Below are 22,361 nucleotides of genomic sequence, written 5' to 3'. Positions count from 1 at the left end.
AGGCACTAAGACTATCACCAAAAAGACAGACAATAACAGGTCTCGATGCGGATGTGGGGAAACCAGCCCCATACGCATGGCTGGCAGGAATGTAAAATGGCGATGCCACTCTGGAAAGTGGTTTAGACTCACAGAAAGTTTACTGTACAACCCAGCAATTCCACATCTAGGTTTCAATCCACCACGAGAAATGAAAATATTTGTATGTCTGCAGAGAGACTTGTAGAAAAATGCTCATAGCAACATTATTTGTAATAGCCCCAAAGTGGAAACATCCCAAATATTCATTAACTAACGAACCATATACCTATACATGGGAATTCTATTCAGCCATAAGAGGAAAGAAGCACTATTTACATGCTCCAACATGAATGAACTTCAAAAACATCATGCCCAGTGAAAGATGCAAAAGTCCATACATTCTATGTCTCCATTCATAGGAGAAGAATAATCCATAGAGGCAGAAAGCAAGATCATGGTTGTGGGGGGCAGGGTGAGACTAAGGGTGGGTGGGCACAGAGTTTGTGGTGAGGGTCATACTGTTCTGTAACTTTATTGAGTTACTCCTGTTGTTCCCTACCTTTTGTGTGTTTTTACAGAGCTATTACATACACACCAAAGGAAGTGTGCAGACCTCACCTGTACAGTCTAATTAACACACGCACACACACACACACCTGCGTCAGCACCACTCAGATCAATATCGCGAACATCTCTGGCATCCCGGAAGGCCCCTCCTAACCAATGCCCCACAAAAGTGGCCACCATTCTGACTTCTGTCACTGAACAACGAAACAGGTCCTCAGTGTAGAGCAGGCCCTTGGTGGGGGGTCTCACACCATTTTCTGTCCTCACGGGGCTCTTACTGTTTGCCCTGGGCTCCTTGGCTACTCATGGTCTTATTTCAACCTTCCACCCCACTCAGATACCACCCCTGTTTCTTCATCCCCCTCCAACTGCCGCTAACATACCATGACAGTGTTGATTTTTATGGAAGATTGTGGAGTCATTTGGGAGTCATGACAACTCGGGGCAGAAAATAACCTAAAGCTCTTTGGGAGGACATCGCAAGCTCTGGAATTGATACTGGCCATTCTCAGGCATCGGGTAGGTCCCTCCTGGGTCCCCTGTCCACCATGAGACTGCCCGCCCCCGCTGTTCCCAGAAAAGATCCCAAGCCCCAGACCCTCCCTGGGACCGGGAAGTCACATACATGTTAAAGCGGGTTCGGGTATAAGGAAGGACTGCGAGAACCCTAGTCCACGGGCCCCCGAACAAGGGCGGTAGCATTCAGCTCCCACCTCAGGTCGATAAGGCAGCAGGAGTGGTTTTTGTTGTTGTTGTTTAGATTTTATTTATTTATTTGACAGAGAGAGATCACAAGTAGGCAGAGAGGCAGGTGGGAAGTGGGGAAGCAGGCTCCCCGCTGAGCAGAGAGCCCGATGTGGGGCTCAATTCCAGGAACCTGAGATCAAGACCTGAGCTGAAGGCAGAAGCTTAACCCATGGAGCCACCCAGGCACTCCGGAGTGTGCTTTCAGTAATAGCGGACTGGGTTGAGCCATTGTGCTGGCTTCAGCTTCAGAGCCTCTAGCCTTTCTCTCCTTCCCTCTTTCTGGGCCTCCTACTCCCCCTACTTTGTTATGCAAAGCAGTTGAATTCCATTAAACTCCAGCTCCCCCAGAGGGCTGGGCCCATAGCACCTCCCCTTTCCCACCAAAATCACCTACCAAAATTCATCAGGCCCTCTTCCCAAACAAAAGAACCACCTACTTACACAGCAGAAGAGAATATCGCAGCTTTTTAAAAATAGCACTTTTGTTTTCCCTGCTGTAGTCTCTTTTGAAAGGTGAAGAAACCAAGGAGCGCCTGGGTGACTCAGGGGGTTGAGCCATGCCTTGGGTTCAGGTCATAATCTTGGGGTCCTGGGATCGAGACCCACATAGGGCTCCTTGCTCAACAGGGAGTCTGCTTCTCCCTCTCCCTCTCTCTCGCTCTCAAATAAGTAAGTAAAAATCTTTAAAATATATTTGTATATATATAAAGATGAAGAAACTGAGACCCAAGAGAAGTTAAATAACTTGCCCTGATCAAAAAAGGCTTTCTGCCTTCAGCTCAGGTCATGATCCCAGAGTCCTGGGATCCAGCCCTGCATCGGGCTGTCTGCTTAGCTGGGAGCCTGCTTCCCACCCTCTCTCTGCCTGCCTCTCTGCCTACTTGTGATCTCGGTCTGTCAAATAAATAAATAAAATCTTTAAAAACAAAAAAAGGTTTAAGGAGTGAAACCGGACATTGACCCAGACTCCAAAGTCCACGAAGCTGGCTTGTCGGTTTCCATATCCCCAGAACTTGGAAACCATCGGGGCTCAGTTAATGCACGCTGTACTTGAGTTGAACTAAAGGACGGGTTTGCAGAAGGAAGGCATCCTAGGCCTGTGAAAGAAACTTGGAGAGGAGAAAAGACAAATTCTTCTTCTTCTTTTTTTTATTATATTTATTTATTAGAGAGAGACACAGCTAGAGAGGGAACACAAGCAGGGGGAGTGGGAGAGCGAGAAGGAGGATTCCTGCTGAGATGGGAGCCTGATGCCAGGGCTCGATCCCGGGACCCTGGGATCATGACCTGAGTGGAAGGCAGACGCTTAACAACTAAGCCACCCAGGTGCCTAGAAAGAACAAATTATTTAAAGGAGTTGATGGAGAGCAGTGAAGTCAGAAGCGGCTGGGGCCCCTTCTGTGGCTTCCCTGCTTCCAGGAGTGAGCTACCCCTCACAGCTTCTCTCATCTCAGAGGCTTCTTGCTTCCTGCCCAGCCTTCCAGGGAGACTGGTGCTCCTGGGCAAAAGCCACTGCCATCATTCATCAAGGCCTGGTAGTCTGAGGAAGCTCAGGGCCTATCCTGGAGGATACTTTCAATCAACTTTGGTTCAATTTATTCCCTCTAAATGACTTTGAAATGTAAATAAAATTAAATTAATGCTACTGTATTTGTCTCTGGTTAGGGCCATAATGGGCTGCAGTAATCCTGCCCTTGAGATCAGTTGTAGAGAGAGAAGCCCAGACAATAGCAGTATGGCCAGCCTTGGGCCCCCCTCCCCCACACCCCCCAGCTCCTGCTCTGGAAGGACAGGCTGTGCTGTCCAGATTTCATATACATGGGTGGGGGGGAGAATCATGGATGTCCCTTCTACTCTTTATTCTTACACCTCAGACCAAGCCAACCTAATTGCTGTCCATAGAAGGCCCCATTTCTACTGTCCCCAACACTCTCAAATTTTGGGAGCTGCAGAACAGGGCGGAATGGCTTTTTCTTTGCCCACCAAGTCAAGGGCCACAAATGGCTCCCTCACCAGGACTCAATCCCTGGGTCCACTCACCCTTCCACAGAAAGGATTCCATTGCCTCAGAGCAGGGTTTCTCAACCTCAACATTATTATCATTCTGGGCCGGATAATGCTTTATTGTGGGGGACTAGTTCTATTGTAAAATTGCCTTATTTGGAATAATAATTTTTTAAAATATTTTATTTATTTATTTGACAGAAAGAGACAGAGCAAGAGAGGGAATACAAGGAGGGGGGTTGTGGGAGAGGGAGAAGCAGGCTTCCCGCTGAGCAGGGAGCTCCATGAGGGGCTTGATCCCAGAACCCTGGGATCATGACCCCAGCCAAAGGCAGATGCTTAATGACTGAGCCACCAGGTGCCCCTGTAGGGTGTTTAATGGCAAACCCGGTATCCCCCACTATATGGTAGTAGCATCCAGGACCCCAGTTGTGTTAACCAGAAGTGTCACAAGATGTCCTCAAACGTCCCCATTTGGAGGAAGATCACCTGCAGTTGGGAAGCTCTGCTCTAGAGGAGGGGAGTGGGCGACCAGAGAAAGGGGGTTAGTCTGAGGGAAGAGCGGACTGCTAAGTCCCCTGACACATGTGTCTGTCACTCTCTGCCAATCTCACCTACTCTACTTTCCAATAGTGTCTTTTTTTTTTTTTTTTGAAGATTTTATTTATTTATTTGTGAGAGAGGGAGAGCAAGAGAGCACAAGCAGGGGGAATGGAGAAAGGAGTGGGAGAAGCAGGATCCCCGATGAGCAGGACCCTGGGATCACGACCTGAGCTGAAGGCAGCTGCTTACCCAACTAGGCCACCCAGGTGCCCCCAACGAAATATAGTTTCTTAAAACATATTAACATTGTTCTAACATGAATAATGAATAGCCCTCCAACATTTGCATTAAACACCAGGAACCCTGACCTCTTCTGTCTGTAAGCCTTCCTCCACCCTCTCCCACTCCAGTCCCCCAGTTTACCCAGCCCAGCCAGAAACCAAGAAAGAGGCTTTCCTTTAGGATTTCTCTTTTTGTAAAGATGCCCCCAAGTGAAGGTGTGCTCAATAGATTGGGATTCTCCTAGGAATGACAGATTTTTTGCCTAGAAAAGATTCTCCAAAGATGGAAATTCCAAATAAATGGTAATTTTCCAATAGAACTAGGCCCTCAGCACTTTTTACAGAGTGGGCTATCGGAATTCTTTATTATCTTCCTAGTACTCAATGGCCATAGCCCCCAGGTAGGGTGGGGGCTGGGTCAAGGCCCTCCCAGGGTACTGTCCTTTGGGCCTGAGTCAGGAGAAAGCCCACAAGGGAGGGGAGCTTTATCTTGGAGCATTCAAAAGTTCTGATAGCAAAGGCAATAGTAATGAATTTGCTCTGGGAGAGGGGTGGGGGAGGGGACAGGTCCCCCCTCCAATCCCACCTTCCACCTCTCCCTTAAGCTATTTCAATTCACAGAACCAAACTGTGGGGAAACAATTTGGGATTTTAACTCTACTTATAAATCTCTTAAAGCTTTCCTGTGGTCCTGAAGAAGATCTCCCTAGAACATTCCAGCTTACACAGAAAAAAAAAAAAAATCAAAGAAAATCACTTATAATCACAGGACAAAGACTGAGCCCAGAAGTCCAAGAGCCTGAGAGGTTCCCCACTTACCTACTAGATTCATTATCATAAAAAGAATTGAAATCCCACCTCCCATCCTTGGATTTCATCATAATCTGATTTCTGTATATGAGCCTGCTGTATCTCTATCTCTTGTCAAAGTCTGTTCCTGGTAGAATTTCTGGTTTCTATAGTCCAAAAGTGCATTCGTAATCTGGAGAATGTCCATCATCCAGCTTTATGTTCAGAGGATGTTTATTTGACTCAAGGCTGTTAGGTTCACTAAGTTATCATAATGTGCTGGACCCAAAAGCATTTGTGCTAAGTCTTTGAGTTTATCTGATGTTTTTCCTGCTAATTCTGCCATGCGAGGAGACCCTAATGCTGAGGATAAAGAATCCATTGACCAGACAGAAGGATGAGCCCCTCGTTCGTCTTTGCACTGGTCCATCAGCATGGCAGTGACTTCCATATATAGGCTCTGGCCCCTCTAGGTGCACAGAAGAGCCACTTCGATCTCTCCATCCTGGTAGATACTGGGCATCGTCCTCTTGAGGAAAGGTAGAAAGCGATGGGTTTACAGTGCAGGGTTGTTTTGGCTCCTCCAGCTCCCCTATGGAGTTCCTCTTTGGATCAGACTCATGGCTCCCCTGGGCCTCTGACTATGTGCTCCTTCTGGCTACAGCCTCCTTGGACTGTTCCTGAATCCCAGCTCTGGATAGAGCCTCATCTTTGGGGACCAGGGGCTGGGCCTGGCATACTTGGGAGCCTCACCTGTATCTTTCTATCAAGTTCTAAGACGTGGCTAGAAATAGAGCTGGACTGCAAGGAATCCAGATAACTTTCCAAATCCTTCCTGGAGAGCTGAGGTTAAATCCATGCCTCTTTTCCCTCCAAAGCCCATTCAGGACACAGAGGATTAAGGGAGATTCTGCCCACCAGAACACTGCCGTGGACCTTGGCTCCCCCAACCCCAGGTGTCCAGGTCCTCCAGCCTCCTCTCCAACAGCTGCCTCCAGAAGGAGGCATTAGCCCTTTCCTGATGGCACAACACTTGGTTCACAATGCCAGTTCCCCTTCTTGACTTTGATAGATGATGCACAATTGGAGCGAGAAGTGTGTGTGCATGAGAGTGTGTACCAAGTAGATGGGGGGGGGGTGGGGGGGAAGGCAGGCAGATGCAGAAATACCGGTCAGGACCAGGAAGCGGAAAGGGAGGCCCAAATAACAAAAGTTGACCAAGAAACAAAGACAGAGAGGAGTTGGAAGGGGAGGAGAATCAAAATGGGGCCAATGGAAACCGTGAGTTGATCCAGAGGAGCCCTGTGCTTTAATTTCATCATCCATAAAATGGGAGCGATAATAGTATGGCTGCCTTATGGTATTATTGTGAGGATCCAGCAAAAGAATATACCTAAAGTGCTTAGAATGGAGCCTGGATGTTTTATACAACATCGATTGTATGAAGTAGGAGATAAGGCTGAACAGATGGTTCAAATTCAGGGCTGGACAGACTTGAATGCTAGGCTAGAGCTACGTTCTGAAATAAATGGGGAATCATGGATGATGTTAGAGAAAGAGCATGGCCTTGGCTTTTAAAGGACTGTGAAGGACAAGGTAGAATCTTAAGTTCTTTTCCATCATTTGCATGTTCATGAAGATGAGTTTCAAATAATTCAGGTTTGATAGCAGAGAAGAAAAAAGAAGGCATAAAGGTTTGCGACAATTTGGCCTAGGGACAACGGGTGCTGATTTGAGAACTGATACAGACTCCCAGCAGCCAGGCCAGGCTCTTTTCTGTAATTGAGCCTGGGCTGGAAGCCAAACAGAGAATGGTACACACCCAAGTCATGCTGTGTGTGTGGGCGTGTGTGCATAAGCATGTGGGCCAAGGCTCAAATGCACAAGGCAAGACACACAGTAGAATCTCCATAGCATTGTCGGGGTGAGGAGATAAAGAAGCACGGTTACAAAGGCATAATCTGGCCCAGTGCTGCCTGGATTCAAGCCCTGGCTTCTGGATTGGTAACCTTGACTGAGTGAATAAAGCACTCTGAGCCTCAGTGTCCTCATCTGCAAAGTGGGTGTAATGATCATACCTACCCTGGGGCTGTTTTGAAGAATAAATGAGGTAAGGGGCACCTGGGTGGCTCAGTCAGTTGAACTTCTGACACTTGATTTCTGCTCAGATCATGATCTCAGGGCCATGAAATGGAGCCCCACAATTAACCTGTGCTGGATGTAGAGTCTGCTTAAGATTCTCTCTCCCTCTGCATCCCCCTGTCCCATCATCTGCTGCTCACCCCTGTGCGAGCTCTCACTCCCAAAGAATATAAATACATATATACATAAAAGAGTTACTACACTTAAAATGCTTAGAATAGTACCCAACAATAGAATAAGTCCTCGGTATGACATGATTCGTATTATAGCATTATTATTTGCTTATTCTTAGTAATATCACACCATTATTTTTAGTTACAAGACACTGAATTGAGAATTCAGTGGGCACCTTGATCACATCTTGGACTCTGAGACTCCTTCTAATGTCGCACACTCCCCGGTGGCTGGATACCCAGTCCTCCATTACTCTTCAAACTGCCCCTCCTTCCCTTCACAGGGATGGTCTTCTGGGGCCAGGGTAGTTTGCTATGGCTCTGTCCATTGGCTGCTGGGATCGGATCAGGAATGGCACGTGCCCTGTTCTTCAACAGTTGGAGACTCTACCTAGGCATTTGAAATTGGGAGAGAAAGGGACACCTGGGTGGCTCAGCCCATTAAGCAGCTGATTTTAAGTTCAGCTCAAGTCATGATCTCAGGGTCCTGGGATGGAACCCCTGGCTTTGCACTCAGTGGGGAGTCAGCTTGGGGATTCTCTCTCAGGCTTGCTTGCTTTCTTTCTTTCCTTCCTTCTTTTTCTTTCTTTCCTTCCTTCCTTCCTTCCCTTCTAAGTCTTTTAATTTGACACAAAGAGAAAAAGAGGGAGAGAGCAAGCACAAGCAGGGGGAGCAGCAGGCAGGGGAGAAGCAGGCTCCCTGCTGAGCAAGTCGCTGGATACAGAGCTCCATCCCAGGACACTGGGATCATGACCTGAGCCCAGGAGAGCTGCTTGACTGACTGAGCCACCCTGGCCCCCTCTCTCAGGAATTCTGCCCCCTCCCACCCCTGTTCTAGCACTGGCTTATGCATACACACACACATTCTTTCTCTTTCTCTCTCTCTAATAAATAAATCCTAAAAAAAGGAAAAGAAAAATAATTAGGGGAGAGAGAGTTCCAGAGCATCTGAGTCAGACCTGACTTGAAGCCAGTCCTATGACCTAAGCTCATTTGGGGCACAGACCTTGCATATGGGGGCCCACCTGTGCAACCAGAGTACTACAAATACAGTCTTACATATGTATATAATCTTATTCTCTGTGTATGGGAGTACTGTGTATATGTTCCCCTGCCCCCACATACACTCTCCCCTTTCGGTCACCCGGCACTGATCAAGGTCAAGCAGGTACTCTGGCCCCTGTGGCCAAAAAAGAGACAGCTTATGGCAGGCAAGGCCTTCATCTCTTGCAGCTGCTCCCTCCCACTTGGGCTCCAGTCCTAATGGCTTCCGGAAGTTCCATAAATACAGCGCACGCAGCCATGCCCCCATGCCTTTACATGGTGTCCTCTAGCAGGATGCCTTCCCTTCTGCCTGACTTCTCCATTTTGAGATTCAGTTCCAGCACCGTTTCCTCCACGAATCCTCCCCTGGTCTTATCCCTTCCACCAGTCAGCACCCTACCTCCTCTTCTATCTGGCACTCCTCTTCCGTGCTTTGATGATAATTCCACCAAATGAACACTGGCAACCATGTCTGTTTACCTTTCTGACTTCCATGGACTGGGAGAGTCTTGAGGATAGTGACTGCTTCTTCTATTTCTAAATTGCCAGGGCTAAGTGAAGGAGATGCTTAGGACTGGCCTGAATGTAGACATTGGGGTGAGGTATGTGGGCAGATTTTATGAGTGTTTACTATGCATGCTAGGCTCTTTTCGTATGTCACTCTCCTTAATTTTTCTCAGAGTAGCCTTCAAAGCATGCATCATTATCTCCATTTTACAGATGAGGGAACTGAGGCTTAGAGGGTATATTAGTTAGGAATATGCTCTGTTGTGAGTAAGAAAGATGCTTAGGAGGGTTTACTTCTTACTTACAAGGAAGTCCAGAAGTGAACGGTCCAGGCTGGTAGGGCAGCTCTGTTGCATCACATCCTCAGGGCTTACTGCTCTGCCTTTCTTAGAGTGTAGCCCTTGTTATCATGGCTCAGGATGGTGGATAGAGCTCCAGCCATCACGTCTTTGTTCCAGGTAGAAGACGCATGAAAGGAGAATGAAGAAGGGGGCAAAGGATGCTTGATTTTGAAGGAAGCTTCCCCAGGCTGCCACATGACATTTCTGCTTATATCTAGAACGTGGTCACATGGCCATTTAGGTAAAAGGGAGCCTGGGAAATGTCTTCTGGGTGGCCATGTGCTGAGCTAAAATTTGGAGGTTCTATTACTGCAGGAGAAGAGAGGCAACACTAGCAGTCTTTGAAGCAGGAAGGTTAAGTAATCGACCCAATGTCACACAGTAAAGAAACTGCCAGAGCTGAAACTCAAGCTCATCTCCATAAACACCGGAGCCAGTATTTCCCTTGGAAGGTCATGCTGTTTCCTATAATCAGGAACACAGGGCAAGGTGTTTGCAAAATTTTAAAGGAGTGAAGCATGGTAGGGGTTGGTGGTGATAAGCACAGCTCTGCGATCTGGGATGCTGAGTGGCTCAGTTGATTAAGTGTCTGCCTTCAGGTCAGGTCCTGATCCCAGGATCCTGGAATCAAGTCCCACATCAGTCTTCTTGCTCAGTGAGAGTCTGCTTCTCCTTCTGCCTTTGTCTGCTGCTCCCCTGCTTGTGTGTACATTCTTTCTCTCTGACAGATGAATAAATAATATTATAAAAAAGGAGAGTTCGGAGGTCAGTATCAATACAAACGTGCATTAAAACACAATTCCTGGGGTGCCTTGGTGGCTCAGTGGGTTAGGCCTCTGCCTTCAGCTCAGGTCATGATTCAGGGTCCTGGGATTGAGCCTTACGTAGGGCTCTCTGCTCAGTGGGGAGTCTGCTTCCCCCACCCTCTCTCTGCCTACTGGTGATCTCTCTCCCTCTGTCAAATAATAAATAAAATCTTTATTTATTTATTTTTTTAAAAGATTTTATTTATTTATTTGACAGAGAGAGAGCACAAGTAGGCAGAGAGGCAGGCAGAGAGAGAGAGAGGAGGAAGCAGGCTCCCTGCCGAGCAGAGAGCCCGATGCAGGACTTGATCCCAGGACCCTGAGATCATGATCTGAGCTGAAGGCAGCGGCCCAACCCACTGAACCACCCAGGCGCCCTAAATAAAATCTTTAAAAAAAAAAAAACAAACACACACAATTCTGGGTCATCCTCCCAGGGAAGGGCTGGTAAATACCTGTGATGCCACTGGCCAGAATGACCTCTCAGAGAAGGAGATTGAGCCAAGGTTCCTGCAAAGACTGTGGTGGTAGGGGGGTGTCACTTCCCTGGTGATAGTCCCAAGGGCCAGAGTCTTCTAGCCAGAGCCCAGCCTGGGTGCCAGGGAGGACCCAGGAGAGGCAAGATTTCCTCAGGACAGTCTTAAGCAGCCCCAGGTGGCCTAGGGCTGGGTCATGGAGAGACAGTACCCGCTACTGATAGGAAATTGCTGGATTTCACTCCTACTTTGAAGTCTGAATCACTTCCCTAGTAAAGATTTGCAGGCTTAAGCCCTCTGGGATTGCATTTTGTTCTTTTCTCCCAGGGGGGACCCTCCAGGCAAGGTGAGGCCCTAGAGCACCAGCAGGGATGAGCAGGAGAGATGGGGGGAGGACAGTGCTTCAGTCAGTGAAAGCCAGGCCAGGGTGTTCCCTGCCTACATAGGCAGCCATGGGGAGAGTGGGAACTAGTTGGAGAGCCGCTGCATGGTGCCACTGGGCTCCAGCACTTGCAACCTCGTCCAAGTTCTCTGAACACCCTGTCCCTCCAAAAACACTGATAGTACTATTTTAGCCATGAATAGCTAGGGCAAGTCACTTCATACTGCTGAGCCTCAGTATCCTCATCTGTGTAATGGGCAAAAATAGTATTTTGAGGTCAGAATAAAGGTTATCTACGGTGCGATCTGACAGGGATGGAGCATGAGGGAGACTTCTAGAGCATGAGAAGAATGCTCTGTATCTGGGTGGTTACACAGGAGAAGACTTAGAGATTCATCAGGCTGTATGCGCACTTAAGGTTAGAGCACTTTATTACATATAAGCAGTAGCTCAGTTTAAAAGTAAAGGATCAGAGAAAAAAAAAGTAAAGGATCAGAAAAGATGTCCCTCGTCCTCAAGTCTAGCCTACAGGGCAGTTGTGAGGATTCACAGAGACGCTGAGAGCAAAGCATTTAGCACATTCTGCCTGGCACTATCATGTTCTCTCATTCCCTATGTGCACCCCAATGGATCCGTGAGACATAACCTCGAGGAATGCAGTTTCCCAGAGTCTTTCTGGGGACCAAGACTGGGAGTATGATTAACTACATAAATCAACAAGGAAGACTTCCCTGACTTACGCAACCTGAGGCATCAAACCATGTAACAAATGAGACATCCTGGTTTTAGGCAGGAGGGCTACCATCCTGCCCATTTGGGAGTTAGCTGAGGCACAGACGGAGGAAGTCACTTGCCCAGGGTGGACAGTATGTAGGAGGCTCAGTAAAGACTAGCACCCAGGCCCCTGACTCCCAGTCCAGTGCTCCTGCGGGTGCTGGCATCGCCCAGATGGCCAGATCCTCATCCCTGGCTCCCCCTCGCCCCCCTGTGGCCAGCCTGGGAACACTCGGGTTTCGAGGCTGCCAAGACTGCCTGAGCACAGATGGCCGAGGCAGCAGCCCTCCTCCCTAGAACCCTCTGCATTCCTGACAGCTCAGCCGTGAGTCATCCCAAAGGATGAATGAGCAAGAGAACATTCCCCACCTCCCCGATGTGGAGGCAGGAATCCCTGAGTGGCTTCCCTGTCTTGCTGCACATTCTTGGCAAACTTGCTTGCAGGGACCCAGGGTTATAGAGGGACAGAGCTGGCAGTTTTATCTCCCAGGTGCCCCCGGCTGACCTCTTGACCCAGCCAACTGTATACCGAGCACCCCTAATCCCCCATATTTAACAGGTCCCTGTGAGAGCTCCATCCATTGCCCATATGGTTGGTTCCCCTGTGGTTCCCCTGATCCCAATGCCTTTTCCTCTTCTCCATAGCTCCCTTCTGCAGGCTTCCTGACATGTACTCTCTAACCCAACCTTATTATCTGCTGGGCCAAGAAACTCTTCCTGGCTAAGGTGAGAGCCTGCCAGGGACACCCACCAACCTTGTGGTCCTACACAGCCAGTTTCTCCGTTCCAATAAATCCCACTGGCAGCTAGTCTAAAACAAGGCTTAAAAGCAATTTTCAAGAAAGTGCTTGGGCCTATTTGTTTGCTCCTCCATTCAGTCATTCCATAAGCATTTATTGAGTGCCAACAGTATGCTAGGTATTACGCTGGATCCTGAGAATACAGAGACATAAAGCATGACTCAAGGTCCCTAATTTGGCATTCAAAATTGTTCCTTTCCACTCTTCTCCCTTCCCTTTAAGAGCTCTGCATTCTAATTTTTTTTTTCTGCTTCAAGCTGTGTGACCTTGAGCAGAAGGTAAACAAGAAAAAAAAATAATTATTATAAATGCCAAGTACTATGCTAGGTGATTTACATCTGTTATTTAATTCACCTGACAACCCTCTGAGGTAAATATTATTATTTCTATTTTTCCAGGCAAGAAAATGGAGGCTCAGAGAACTTAAATAAAGTTGTCCAAGATCACACAGTTAGCTGTTGGCAGAGTCAGCTTTTGAACTCAGGTCACTTAGCCTCCCCAGATCTCTGTTTCCTTATCTGTGAAATAGCATCTGTGCCAAAAAAAATCTATGTGAGACATACCCAAGCAGGTTTTAAGAATCTTTTCTGCTTTTCTTGCCGCTAGGTAATGGGTACGGACCTCTGCCAGGGTCTCCGCTGTGCCAGGGGCGGCATGAAGACTCACGGCAATAGTTGGAGGCTTATGGGGTCTGCCCAGAGGGTCCTGAGGCTGCCCTCTCCTCCCACAGACACATCCACAATGCCGAACTCCAATAATCTCATCCCGGCGGGGCACAGCTCAGTGGGAAGAAGTGGAAAGTGGTATGTTGTTGCTTATTTTAAAAGTCAAGTGTGTATCTCAAAATCACGTTAATGGATTCATCAACAGACAAGCACGAGGGTGTTGGAAGCAGCTTCATTCATAATAGCCCACAACTGAAAACAACATAAATATCCACCAGTGTGAAGCTGAATAAATCATGATTACATATATCTTATGTATATTTTCATATATATAATAAAATACTACCCAGGACTGAAAAAGAATTCCTATAGCCCCATACAACAACAGGGATGTATCTCACAGGCACAATGTTGAGTGTGAGAAGCCAGGCAGCAAAAACATCACATAGTGTGTGATTCAACTTATATAAAGTCCAATAAGAGGCAAAATTAACTTACGGCAGTGGGAATCACAGTAGCGGTTATGTTTGGAGGGGTGTTGCCTGGGAGGGGGCATACACTCCGTGAGGGGCTGGAAATGTGGGAATAGTCTGTGTTCTGATGTAGATGGTGGTTACATGAGTGTCTATGTATATAAAGATTCATCGAGCTGTGTGCTTAAGATTCATGCCCTTTGCTGCATATATATCTCAATTTAAAACAATAATTTTAATGTTTACCCATCACTCCACCAAATTACCTCTGCACGCCCCGCTCCTGATGGCCACCTGAAGCAGAATGGATACATGGAAGCTTTGTCTAACAGAGGGGTGGGGGGTGCCTAAGCAGGTGGCAGGAATCCTGGGCTCTCCCAGAGGAGAGGGCAGGACAGGCCCCCACAGTTCTCAGTTTTCTGTCTGTTGCTCTAGGAGCAGGTGGGTGCCTCCTTCCCTTAGGGGGCCTTGGAGGAATGTTATCCCTCCAAGGGTAACTTTGGGGTTGTACCCTGGGGCTCTTTCCTAATAATCCGTGCAAAACAAACAACATCAACAATTGGCAGATTCCAATAAAGATCTGCCATATTCTGTTTAAGAAGAGAAAGAAAAGGGCACCTGGGTGGCTAGTGGGTTAAGCCACTCCCTTCGGCTCAGGTCATGATCTCAGGGTCCTGGGATCGAGTCCCGCATCGGGCTCTCTGCTCGGCAGGGAGCCTGCTTCCCTCTCTCTCTGCCTGCCTCTCCGTCTACTTGTGATCTCTCTCTATCAAATAAATAAATAAAATCTTTAAAAAAAAAAAAAACAAGAGAAAACTCTTTATAAAAAAAAAAAAAAAAGAAGAGAAAGAAAAGCCCTAGCAGGCGCTTTACCTCATCCAAGTCTCCAGGGTTTATTGGATTTTACTGCTAAGGGAAGAAACCCCAAGAATCAAGCAGCTTGTGTAAGGTCTCCTGTTGAGTTAACGGGGAGTTGGCTCGAAGCCCAGCATCTTCCATGCCAGTGAGGGTGCCCGATGGCCAGAGTAGGATGCTCCCGCAAGTAGGACGTGCTCCAGGGGGTCTCTCGGGTCAAGGTGGGCATGGCCCCTCATTGAGGGAACTGTATGTGAGAAGGAGGAGTGTGTGGTGACTGGGCTGGTGTGGAGGGGTCCTTGGACAGCTCTAACTTTCCTTTCAGCCCAAGGGAGAAAAGAGCTGGAAGCTTTCCTGCTTTTCTGTCTTGGTGACTCCCCTTTCCCCTTCCCTGCTGCCGTCCTCCTAGGCCTCTGCCGGCTACCACTGCTAGTTCTGAACCCTTTCACTTCAATTTGTGATACGGTTTTTGCTTTCAGAACATTTGCCTGTTGAGAGGGCTGAGATTGGAAGCTAGGGCAGTAGAGACCCGGCCTGGGAGGCAGCCCTGCGCAGGGAGGAGGTCCTGGGAGGGTGGGGCTGCTCACACCATTGGCTGTTATGCCAGGAAGTGGTGGCTGGCCGATCCCATTCATAGAGAAACAACACCTAGGGTTCATCTGCTGCATGGGGAAAAAGGGTGAATTGACACAAAACCTGCCCTCCAGCCAGCCCGGAAGGACAGAAAACCAGCTCAGCCTTTCCTTCTAGAAAGTTCTCTCTACTGTCTAACTTCTATCCTTCCTATTAGAGTTTATTCTCCACCCTTTTCTTCTATCTTCAGAGGAAATGGAGAGCCCGGAGGAAGTCAGGAAGCAAAGAGACACTCCCTCCAAACCCCACCTCTTTGCCTGCTCCCTGAGCTCCTGGGAATTTCTCCTAGACCCTCCCTTGCTTAGGGAAGACCCACCCGCTGGCTGTCTGCATCAACCCCTCTGGGTCTGAGATGGCCCCAGGTGACTGAGATGGCAGGCCCAGGGTCCAGGCATCCCGGGAGGCATTGCTGGCAGTGGCAAGTTGCTCCCACCAAACCCACACATCCCACACTTCAATTTGTGATACGGTTTGCCCACTTTTATGGATGCTTCTGGGCCATCCATTTAATTATCACATATTTCCCAGTTAGTTTTAATCTTATTTTTAATGACTAGGTCCCCAAATCCCAAAGCCACAAACACATTCCACTCCTAACCCCCACCACTTAGTTCTCAGAGACAACCCACTTCATCTGTTTCTGGAGTTTCTTTCTAAGATATATATAGACCCATAAATACACATATGGTCTCTTTTCCTATGCTTTACACAAACATACACTATCTTGAGCTTATAACAGTACCTTGGAGGTGGTTCCACATGAATACCTATCACATTTTCCTCATGTTTATACAGCTGCGTAGTATTCCCTTGTACAAATTATAACATATATCCAAAGCACCCACTTAGCACTGGGTACCATACTAGGCAGTACCTTCTTCTTCTTTTTTTATTTGAGACAGAGAGAGAGCAAGCACAAGTGGGGAGGAGAATCTGAGTAAGAGGGAGAAGTAGACTCTGTGCTGAGCGGGAAGCCCGATGTGGGGCTCAATCCCAGGACCCTGAAATCATGATCTGAGTGGAAGATAGATGCTTAACCAACTGAGCGACCCAGGAGCCCCTAGGCAGTGCCTTCTAATAGTGAGTAAGCCAATCAAAAGGTTCCTGCCCTCATGGGGTTTACAGTTATGGTGAGTTGAAGATAAGGACATAGGCAAGTACCTTTGTTGTGTAAGAAGTTTTGTAAGGGGGGTGGCAGGGGGGTACTGTGTTTTGAAATAGAAAGCCAAGGGTGTGGCAGAAAAGGCTATGGAAGGAAGCCATGTCCATAGTAAGGTAAAGTGGGCAATAGCCAGATGGATCAAGTAGGGAAGGAAGACAGTTTTAAGCTGAGGGGACAATGTGTGTATAGGGGAAGATATTCTGGGCACTTCGTGATTCCATTTGGGGGTGGGGTGGGAAAGACACTGGTGAGTGAGAGGGGGATTGCCTTGTCAGCCATAGAGGAACAAAGGACTTTGGACTTGGGAGCACCTGGGTGGCTCATTCAGTTAAGTGTCTGCCTTCAGCTCAGGTCATGATCCCAGAGTCTTGGGCTCGAGCCCCACATCAGGCTCCCTGCTTGGTGGGAAGCCTGCTTCTCTCTCTGCCCCTCACCTGACCAGTGGACTTGTGTTCTGGCTCTCTCTTTTCCTCTCTCTCTCGAGCGCAAATAAATAAGATCTTAAAAGAAAAAGAAAAAAGGACTTTGGACTTGACCTGTGCTGTGGGGAGCATGGAAGGGATTCAGGCAGGACTGACGTGATCGTGTCCGTATTTTGGAAAGATCCCGGTGGCTGTGGTGTGGAGGGAGGTCTGAATAGCACGCGGGACCGCAGGAGCGGCAGGGAGGCCAGCTGGGCACTCCATCTTCCAAGCCTGAGGTCTCACATGCTCACTGTCTCAGCTTGAGCCGCCCCCACCCCCGCACCATGTGAATTCGGGGCAATCACAGCCTTTTCTGGCCACATTCCCTCACCTCCAGAAGGCAGGGATGGCCAGTGGCTTAGAAGACACTCTCCTCCCCTCCCCACCCCTTTTCCTATCTGGATGCTTTGATGCAGACTGGGTCCCCCTTCTGTCCCCCAACTTTGCCATCCCTCATCCCTTGGCAAGCATGTCAGTGCTTGGAGCCTGGAAATGGCTCAGCAGCTCCTATTCCCTCTCCCTCCTCCACATTTGCTCCTACTCCCATTCTTCTCCAGGGAACCACTCACTCTCTCCTGGCTGGTTAGTCAGCCATTTCTTGGGGTCCCAGTTCTATGCGGGTTTCTCTGGTTCCCTGCTGGATGTCTAAGCCCAAGTTTGCCCAAACTTAGTACCTCCTCTCGTCTGGGGGTGCTCCCTTCCTCTCCTCTCTAGACGCCCCTATTCTCTATGGATCCAGTTGGTGCATTCTCAGCAAGCCACCCCCCCTCCAGGACTTCCCATGGACTCATTATTTGCTTCCCTCCAGAGCCACTTTCTGCCCTTCTCCACTTTGCTTTGTACCCCAGGAAGCTGACCTCATCTTTTGGTCTCTCCTCTCTGGGTCTGGGTGGACTGGCAGGACAGAGGAGGCGCAAGCAGTGGATCTGAGAGCAGCAGGAGAGAAAGGCCAGTGTTCTTAGCGCCCCACACCCTCCCTTTGCTAGGCTGCAGATTCTGTTGGGTGGGCTGTCTGTCAGCTCCCACAGCTACAGCTCCTGCCAGGCCCCTCCCCTGCTCCCTCCCGTCCCCCCTCCCTTTCCTCCCTCAGCCCTGGGTGCTTCATCATCTCTTACTCATTTCTGTAGGGCTGCCCAGACCTCTGTAAATAGTTCCTTCATTTATGCCTTCAGTTAAACCTTTGAGTGCACCCCATGTTTCCTGCCAGGACCTATGGGTGCCCTTCTCCAATTCCCCCACCCATCGTGTCCCTCCATCCTCCTGCTGGGGTGAGGAAGTTTGCATGTCTGCCCTTGGGCACCAGCCATTCTTCCCTTGGAAACTGGACACGCTGCTTATGCTCTCAGGTTTCTGGACAAATGAGAATAATCAGCAGACTTCATTTCTAGGATGGCTGTGAAGTTTCAGTGTGTGCCCAAGAGTCATGTGTCCAGCAGAGTGCCTGGTGTACTGTAAAATTTTGGTGAATGTTAGGTTCTTTCCCCTCAGGGCAGTGGCTTCCTCTTCAAACCTGCTTACCCCTGACCTGGGGCAGAGCATTCCCTTTGAGGGATGTCTGGCGCAGGAGAGAATCAGGGGCTGAAGGGAGAGCTCCTGATCAAAATTCTGTCCCCAAACCACAGGAGTGACTCAGTTAGCTTTTGAGAGTGCCTCTCAATGCTTTGCCTTCCAAAGAGCAGGCTGGGGTGTGTGTGGGATCAGCTCATTACGGGGAAGGGGGGGGGCGCTGGAGATGCTGCTCCCTTTCCCTGGGCCCACGCTGTCCACCATTAGCATAGCCTGGCCAGGCACTGCTTTCACTCCATTAGCCTTCAGGAATAAAAAGAACGATTTCTTAAGTCAAGAATAATTATTTCAACCAGCTTTCTTTCTCAGCTCGCTGCTGCGCCAGCTGGGCTGCGTGTGCTGGCTGACAAATTAATTTCTATTATTTATATTGGGCTAGAGAGGAGCCACACGCCTGGGGAATTGGGGGGGAGGAAGAGGGGTGCTGCTGGGAGAGGCGGGAGATGGAGATGGAGAGACAGGAACAGGGAAGCAGGAAGAGGGGTGTATATAGGGAGGTCAGAAACAAATAAGCCAATGGTTGGATGGAAAGAAGCCAGAGGGAAAGCAGGCTGTGCTGGGCTCCAGGCTTGAGGGCCAGCCTAGAGGCTGGGGTGTGGGCGCCCCCTCTGCTCCCTGCATCTGTGGGGACGGCAGGGCTCCTCCAGGAGATCTGCCTGGGAGCCAGCCTCCCTGTCCTCCCCATCCGGGACATGCTGTGGCATATCATCTAGCACTCAGGGTGAACGCTCTTTCATGACCTATCAGAATGCACAGAAATGTCTCCCATTTCCCCAGCCTCCCAAGCTCCTGCCAGCACCATGCCTCCTCCCTGAGAGACTAAGATCTCTGAGCTTATCCCACCCAAGTCAGAACCGCTGGAGGCTTTGAGGACATGTGCCCCTATCAGCCCCTCCTGTGCCCCAGCCCCCTCTCTGTTCTTCTTCCTTCCCCTTCTATTTCCCTCTCACTTCCTCCTCCCCTTGTGGGATGGAGAGGGAACTGGCCTGGTAAGCGCCTTCCCCTGGGGGAGGTATTGTGGGGGGGGGGGGGACGGGATGCAAACACTCCTCCCTCTCTGCAGAGACTCAGGACCTCTCCCTCCAAAGTCAGAGACAGTGGGTCAGGGTCTGCCTCTCCATTCCCACTTCCTGCTAGGATGCGAAGCCAGAGTTTTCCTGGTTTATCCAATCTTAGCCCTGCTACTTTTTAAATGATACATATTACACATTTCTTTACTTATTTATTCATTTCCTGCCTTTTTTTTTTTTTTTTTTTTTTTTTTTTGTGGAGAAAAACCTTTAGGATGGAGCTTGAAGAGTTTAATATACGAATACTTGTACCCTAGTAACCTTCAGTCACTTAGATCTCCATAGAAGACAGTTCCAGGGGCGCCAGGGTGGCTCAGTTGGTTAAGCATCTGCCTTCGGCTCAGGTCATGATCCTGGGGTCTGGGATCGAGTCCCGCATCACACTCCATGATCTGTGGGGAGCGGGAGCTTCTTCCACTCTCTCTGCCCCTTGTCCCTTCCCTGTGCTTGTCCTCTTGCTCCCTCTCTCTCAAATAAGTAAAATCTTTAAAAAAATAAATAAAAATAAAAAACAGTCCCAACACCTCAGAGATCCCCTTGTGCCCCAGTCCCGGTCTGGGCCCACCTCAACCCCTGCCACCTCGAGATAACTATTGCTCTGATCTCTGTCACCACAGATTAAGTTTGCTTGTTAGTGAACTTTGTATAAATAAAACCACGCAGTACATGCCCTTATATCTGGCTTCTTTTGCTCAATGTTCTGTCTGTGAGATTTGTCTCTGTTACTGTTTGTAGCAGCTAACTCTCTGTTTTTCATTGCTATCTAGTACTCCATTGTACAATAGTTCATTCAATCATCCCTCTCTCTCTCTCTTTTTAAGATTTATTTATTTATTTTAGAGAGAGAGACAACACAAGTGGAAAGGGAAGAGGGAGAGAGAGAATTTTTTAAAAAAATATTTTATGTATTTATTTGACAGACAGATCACAAGTAGGCAGAGAGGCAGGCAGAGAGAGAGAGAGAGAGGAGGAAGCAGGCTCCCCGCTGAGCAGAGAGATGCAGGGCTCGTTCCCAGGACCCTGGGATCATGACCTGAGCCAAAGGTGGAGGCTTAGCCCACTGAGCCACCCAGGTGCCCTTGGAGAGAGAGAATCTTAAGGAGACTCCCCATTGAGAGGAGGGAGACTGGGGCTCAAACTCACGACCCTGAGATCACGACCTGAGCCAAAACCAAGGGTCAGATGCTTAACTGACTGTGCCACCAGCCACCCCTCAGCCATTCTTCTCTTGAGAGATAAATGGGTTGTTTTAGTTTTTGGCTATTATGAATAAAGCTCCATGAACATTCTTGTACCTGTTATGCTCTGCACATTAAAAGCAGTGTAACCTCAGGCAAGCGAGGTATTGTGGTTTGTAAGAAATATGTTTGGTTTTTTTTTCATGGTCTTTGTCTCACAGCTCCCAAAACACTGGACTTCCTTGAGCAATAAGAGAATTAGGAACATCTTTTATCATAATATTAGTCTCTTGTCCTTGGTTTCTAAAATGGCTTCAGAGCCATAAAGGTGATGTGGGATCTTGTTATTCATAACAAGACCCTTTCTACCACATCCGTGTTGGTGTTAATGGGGTGACTTTTGGAAATCTTCTAAGGATGGGGACTGGTTGTCAGGGAGGCTGACCTTGACTAGAAGGTCTGAACTTTCAGTTCCACCCCCTGATTTCCCTAGGGAGGTGGGGAGAAGCTGAACCAGTCATCAATGACCAATGACTTAATCAATAGTGCCTATATAATGGAGCCTCCATATAAACTCTGAAAAAGAGGGGTCCAGAGACCTTCCACATGCCACTGTGCTGGGGCCCAAACTCCGTAAGGCCTGAAGTTCCTTTGTTCCTATGTATCTCTTCATCAGACTGTTAATTTGTATCCTTTAATATTCTTTGTAATAAACAGGTAACTGAGAGATTTAAGCAGGTTTCCTGAGTACTGTGAGCCACTCTACCAAATTAATCAAACACAAAGAGGGGGTTGTAGAAACCTCCAGTCTGTAGTCAACTTGCTAAAAGCACAGGTAATAACCTTGGCTTGTGGTTGGCATCTGATTGGGGATTGGTGGGGGTTGGGGGCAGTCTTGTAGGACAGAGCCTTGACACTTTGGGTAGGTAGACAGTGTCAGAATTGAGCTGAATTGTAGGATACTCAGCTGGTGTTATGGAGAACAGCTTGGTGGTGTGTAAGGAACCCGCCACCATTCTACCCATACATTGGAATTGTGGGTACAGAATCTTTTAGCAAGGTACCTAGCTTCTCTGAGCCCCAGTTTCCTCATCTCTGAAATGAGAGAGAGAGATGTCAAATGTTGACTGTCCTGTTCGGCGATCATGAAGATTAAATGAGATAACACATACAAAGTGACCACCACCACACCTGATATTCAGTAAGTGCTTAATAAATGCCATTTCCTCTATCTGTAATCTGTTGGGAGCTGGAAAGAGGATTGCAGTATATAATGTCCAGCCAGAATTACTAGGTCAGAAAGCAACCACCACCACAACAAAATAATCATAACAACATCGATAACCATTTATTGAACACTTATGTGGTCAAGGCTATGCTCTAGAATTTTGCTGTCATTTCTTAACCAACTGAGCCACCCAGGCGTCCCTTTGCTGTCATTTCTAATGTCATCTATAACTGCTCCCTGAGGGGCGCCTGGGTGGCTCAGTAGGTTAAAGCCTCTGCCTTCCACTCAGGTCATGATCCCAAGGTCCTGGGACTGAGCCCGCACTGGGCTCTCTGCTCAGCAGGGAGCCTGTTTCCCTTCCTCTCTCTCTGTCTGCCTCTCTGCCTACTTGTGATTTCTGTCAAATAAATAAAATTAAAAAAAAGATTCATTTATAACTGCTCCCTGAGACCCAGCTCTCTGTGGCCTTTCAGGCTTCCTAGAGTATCAGGAATGATTTTTGTTTTACAGCTGGGGAAACCAAGTCAGGGAATAAATTAAAAGTTTTGCCCCAAATTATTCATTCATTTGGCTTGCGAGTCAAGATATGTCTCTTTTACTTTTGTGCCTTCTCGTACCCGGCAGAGGGTCTGGCTCAGGGTGGAGGCTTCTATTTGTGGAATAAATAGAA

This window comes from Mustela lutreola, chromosome 6 (genome assembly GCF_030435805.1).
Source record: "Mustela lutreola isolate mMusLut2 chromosome 6, mMusLut2.pri, whole genome shotgun sequence".
Taxonomy (NCBI): domain Eukaryota; kingdom Metazoa; phylum Chordata; class Mammalia; order Carnivora; family Mustelidae; genus Mustela; species Mustela lutreola.
The sequence above is the reverse complement of the archived record's forward strand: the minus strand, read 5'-3'. Positions refer to the sequence as shown.